Source organism: Podarcis cretensis (assembly GCF_951804945.1).
Source record: "Podarcis cretensis genome assembly, chromosome: 16".
NCBI lineage: Eukaryota > Metazoa > Chordata > Lepidosauria > Squamata > Lacertidae > Podarcis > Podarcis cretensis.
The window spans coordinates 11,196,149-11,202,166 of record NC_137186.1 but is presented as its reverse complement, the minus strand read 5'-3'; positions in this window follow the sequence as shown (position 1 = coordinate 11,202,166).

The following is a 6,018-nucleotide window of genomic DNA, read 5'->3' as shown; positions in this document are numbered from 1 at the left end:
GTTTAGGGAAGCTTTTAATATTTGATGAATTATTGTATTTCAATATTTTGCTGGAAGCTGCCCAGAGTGGTTGGGGAAACCCAGACAGATGGGCGGGGTATGAATTATTATTATTATTATTATTATTATTATTATTATTATTATTATTATCGTCATCATCACCACCTGCCTTCCCAAAGAACACTGGGAATTATAGCTCTATGAGGGGGAACAAGGGTCTCCTCACACTTCTCAGCACCCTTAGCAAATTACGGTTCTCGGGATTATTTGAGGGGAATCTGTACCAGTTCAGAGGCAGCCATTGTGAGAAGAGGCAGAAATGCAAATGGCCGTAACACCATTAACGCCTCACCTCTTTTGTAGCGACTTCTGATGAGAATAGGGTGGCAGGAGCAGTTAACCATGGAAAATATTGTCACAGACAGGAAAGCGACATAACCAAGTTTGCTCTCGGGCAACATTCGGGCCTTGCCTTCTGCTCAGAAATGTTTAGGCAGGTGTGACGGGAGGTGTTTGTGGCGTCCAGCCTCAGCCAGCTTTGCTGCACTTGTGGCTCCCTTGCACAACAGAGGAAAACCACACCAAGAAAGATGTTTGGTCGTGATATTTATGCCTTTCTGAGTAACAGAGTAAGATGGATGAGAAATAAAGTATCGTTTCCTGAGTGGCCAAGTCTACCTGGTCATTCTGTAACTGGAAAATTTGACTTACTAACTGTGAGCCACTAGATTTTCCCCCCATCCCTGTCGGTATCTATGTATTAGATTTGAAATGGTTTTTATATATGAAATTGTGTGTGTGTGTGTATATATATATATCAGGGGTCAGCAAACTTTTTCAGCAGGGGGCTTGTCCACTATCCCTCAGACCTTGTGGGGCCAGACTATATTTGGGGGGTGGGTGGGAAATGAACGAATTCCTATGCCCCACAAATAACTCAGAGATGCATTTTAAATAAAATGACACATTCTACTCATGTAAAAACACGCTGATTCCCAGACTGACTGTGAGCCGGGTTTAGAAGGCGATTGGGCCGATCCGGCCCGCGGGCCTTAGTTTGCCTAAAGTAAAGGTAAAGGGACCCCTGACCATTAGGTCCAGTCGTGACCAACTCTGGGGCTGCGGCGCTCATCTAGCTTTACTGGCCAAGGGAGCCGGCATACAGCTTCTGGGTCATGTGGCCAGCATGACTAAGCCATTTCTGGCGAACCAGAGCAGCGCACGGAAACGCTGTTTACCTTCCCGCCAGAGCGGTACCTATTTATCTACTTGCACTTTGACCTGCTTTCGAACTGCTAGGTGGGCAGGAGCAGGGACCGAGCAATGAGAGCTCACCCCGTCGCGGGGATTCGAACCGCTGACCTTCTGATTGGCAAGTCCTAGACTCTGTGGTTTAACCCACAGCACCACCCGCGTTTCCTACCCATGCTTTAAAGCTTCGTTCAGGGCCGAGAATATTTTAGGTGCTCTGTTTATATTATCTTCCATCTTTGTCCTCATCATGAAGACACAGAGAGCATTGTAACCACATCATTGAAAGGGGCTCATCTAGAGAAACACAGGTTGACATTTATTCGCAACCTGCCCTTTTTACTAATATTATTCTTTATCGATTAAAAATGTACATATCTATACAAACATTATATGCTATCTCTTTACATGTGAAGAAAAAGAAAATTAGGTAGAAAATAGAAAATTTATAAAGGAATAAAAAAGAGGAAATGAAAGGGGGAAATAGCAAAGATACGAAATAAAAAAATCAAAAGAGGAAAAGAATAGACAACATTATTTACACAATAAAAGTGTTCATCAACACAATCCTTCCCATCCCTCTCATTATACTGTAATATAAACATTCTTTTTTAACACAGATTTGTATTGTATAATATCCTTTCTTCCTAATAATTCCATATTAGCAGAAATTGAGTGATATTTGTAAATAAAACGATTAGAGGAATATATACAAAGTGGAAAGAAAGGCCCTTTTTACAATTTAAGGAAGGGTGCAGGAAGTCAGATATCATAGTTGTTCTTTGAAGACTAGAGTTAGATGGTGACAACCCGTCTCTGCGGGTTCAACAAGCTCCAAATACCTCACAGATACCTGCTTCTGTTTTTTTTTTTAAAATAATATTTATTCCAAATTTTAAAAGTTACAAAAAGAAAACAAGAACAATACCAAATACAAAGAGAGAAAAAAATACAACAACAGATAAACAAGAGAGAATAAAAATACATTCTCTTAAAAGAAAAAACAAGAAAGAAAGAAAAAACAATATTAAACCTTTATATGACTTTTTTCCTTTACTTCTTTCCTTCACCTCCTCACACCTCCCAATTTTGTATTCTAGTTCAAATCATTGTTTCAGCACATCCTTCCAACCTAATTTTCATTTAAGTAATTTAATTTAATATGTTAAATTTTAACGTCCTCTCTTTCGTCAATTTCATCAACTCATTTTTACTTAATCCATTATATCATTTCTACCAAAACCACCTTACTTTCTTTTTCCAACATCTTTCTAACATTCCTTAATTTTACAATATTTTTGAAGATATACTTCAATTTTTTTCCAATCTTCTTCCACCGACTCTTCCCCACAGATACCTGCTTCTGAACTAACAGGCTGCTCTCTGAGTCAAATGTTTCCGTTCCTACGTCTGTATTTGCTGTGTGTTTGTTTACGGGAGTAAACAGGAAACTTTTCGAATGTTTCCGTGACTTTGATTTTTCTTATAGATACCCCCATTACTTTAGTGATGAAAAGCAGGGACATGACTTGGACACCCCCGTACTCCCCACCATAAATGGGACCTGTAACAAATTGTTGCAGCGTGAAGTGCTCCTGTTTGGGATGCCTGCCAGCCATACCCTCTGCCAAATGGCTCCATTACATCCAGGGCTAGATTTAGGTTTGATGAGGCCCTAAGCTACTGAAGGTAATGAGGCCCTTTATTTGTCCAGCTGTCAACAACAAATTGTCGCTGTGTGTGGTTTTTTTGGTGCTGAATATATGCTATATGGTAATTTGTGAACCTAATAAGTATCTAAGGCCATTTGCACATAACAAAATAGGGATTTTATCAAAGTAATTGTTGAACTGAAATGCAGTTAAGAAGTATATTAATAGCAAAATAATTATTAAGCTCTAACTTAAAATGATTTTTTATTCATAACAAACTTAATAATGCAAACACATTGGCTTTTGGCAATAACAAAAGTTCCTTTATAATTGTAATCTAGTCTCTAGAAACTTGCTATAACATGAAATAATAATAGGTGTAAATATATGATGCAAACTACAGTACTAATAATTATAAACAGCTTTATTATAATTATAACCTGTACAATGCAATTGTAGTTAATACAATGCATTTTTTAATATAATAATATCTCCTTAGTAGTTCACTAATGGGTGGGGCCCATGACTTACATCATAGGAGCCTACACAACACAACACACTGTTGCTGTGTGTAGGTTTTATTTTATTTGTTTTTTATCTTATATTTTGGAAATGTACATCCAGTTGTTTTTTCCCCTTTAATTTTTTTTGGGGCCCCCAAGAGCCCAACTGACTTGGACAAGAATCAACCAAATATGGATATCCAGAGGTCTGGCACCCAAGGTTAGAAAGGTGGAAATCTGCGCAAAGACCTGCTCCGACCATAATGCAGTAAAAATGGACATGACACTAATACCAACCGGCTCCTTTAGATGGAAGATGAATGACAATTTGTTTAGAGATCAGGAGATTGTTGAGAAGGCCCAAAAAGCCTTGAAGGACTATTTTGAGATAAACATGAACACTACGGTGGAAAAAAGAACTATCTGGGACGCAAGTAAGGCTGTAATGAGGGGGTTCTTGATACAACAGAATGCTGTAAAGAAAAGGAGACAAAATGAGAGGAAAGATAAGATATTGCCCTAAGCAATAGCTTGTTTAGCTTATATGTAAATCCAGCACTGCTACATTCCTCCCTAATTAGCCATCAAGCATTTTCTAAGTGGCCTGTACAGTTTGCAGAGATGGTCCTCGCTCCTTGCCTCATAAAAGCAAGAGCACTCATGTTCATCCCCAACATGGTATAGTTGGGAAATCTTTTTTGGCTACAGGACAGATCCTTATCTGGACCAGCCTTGCAGACCAAGTTTGGCAGGTGGGTCGGTGGGTGGGGCACCCACCTGTCAGTCATGTGGTGCCATGACACGTCCCGCCCACATGTCAAATTATTGCTTAGTGGCGAGTTCGAATGTGCGAGAGAACTCCCTGCAGAGGGAATTTGCACACCCAAACTCTGAAGGGTCACTCTCTCTCGCAGCTGGCGATGGGTGGGAGCAATCCTGCTTAGTGCTGAGTTCTGGTACAGAGCTCCCTGAATTTGTCTGGGGACTGAACTAATTTGGATTCCTGAACTGCTGCCTACAACAAAGGCAACTTTCAGTCAGGCACTGCTGGTAATGGGGGAGGAAAGTTGTTCAGTTTGCATTAAATGTATGTCAGGCATGTCCAAAGTCTGGTTTTATGATCGCCGAAGAATGGATGCTTTTGAATTCTGGTGCTGGAGGAGACTCTTGAGAGTCCCATGGACTGAAAGAAGATCAAACCTCTCCATTCTGAAGGAAATCAGCCCTGAGTGCTCACTGGAAGGACAGATCCTGAAGCTGAGACGCCAATACTTTGGCAACCTCATGAGAAGAGAAGACTCCCTGGAAAAGACCCTGATGTTTGGAAAGATGGAGGGCGCAAGGAGAAGGGGACGACAGAGGACGAGATGGTTGGACAGTGTTCTCGAAGCTACAAACATGAGTCTGACCAAACTGCGGGAGACAGTGGAAGACAGGAGTGCCTGGCGTGCTCTGGTCCATGGGGTCACGAAGAGTCAGACATGACATGACTAAACGACTTAACAACAACAAATTGGGGTCAAATCTCCCCAAAAACTCAACAACCTCAATCCTAAAAAAATCTCAACAACTCAACTCACTTCATCAAATCTGTCTCTCTTTGAAAAAAGTTTGGGCACCCCTGCAATAACTGGATTGAAAACATGAGCTATCCTTCAAGATTTTGCACTCTTCTGAGTTTTGCAAATTCAGTTGTATTCAATAATGCATACGTAAGGGCTAAATGTGCATAAAAATGCATTACGGTAATGAAAGTAATATACCAAAATGTATTATATTAGAAAAAAATGCTTTGCAGAAATGTATATATTAGGCAAAACTGAATTTAGAAATGTGTATATGGCCTTAAATTCAGAGTTCGCAACATTTTCAGATTGCTTTTCTTTTCTTTTCAAAGATCCTCACAAAAATTCGGCAGCATTTTAGAGCAAACGTCTCCTCTCACACGCATATTTGAAAAAAGCAATTCCCCCTAGTGTAATGCATTTTGTATGTCATTTTTGCTAATATATGGAATTTATGTGCAGGCTTTAACCTAATCTACGCCTTTCGTATGCATTCTTTGGCGGGAGAATTGCACTGCGAAACTTAGAGGACGACGGTTGTGCTTCGGTTTGTTTGTGGTTCCTAGAGGTGCTCGTAGGAAATTGCAAAGCAAACCAAATTTCTCTTCCACGCCTCCTTGCGCTCAGCTAATAAGGCGGAGGTATGGGAGGGGTCTCCAGCTGTAGACTAGAAATGGTTTTGGTGGGGTGAGGGGAAGAAAGAAATCTCTTTAGGCTTCAACCACAAGAGGGAGCAGCAGTTTGCTGATGGAATTAATTTAAGGCTTCCTGAGGCCACATTCAAACCATACATTTAAAGCCCTATGATACCACTTTAAACAGTCATGGCTTCCCCCCCCAAAAAAAGTTTTATGGGAACTGTAGTTTGTTAAGGATGCTGAGAATTGCTAGGAGACCCTTAGTCCCCTCTCTGAGCTACAGTTCCCAAAGTGCTTTAATAATTAAAACCTCTTCCCAGGGAACTATGGGCTCAGCGAGGGGAACAGGGATCTCAGCACCCACAACAAACCACATCTCCCAGGATTCTTTGGGGAAGCTGTGATTATT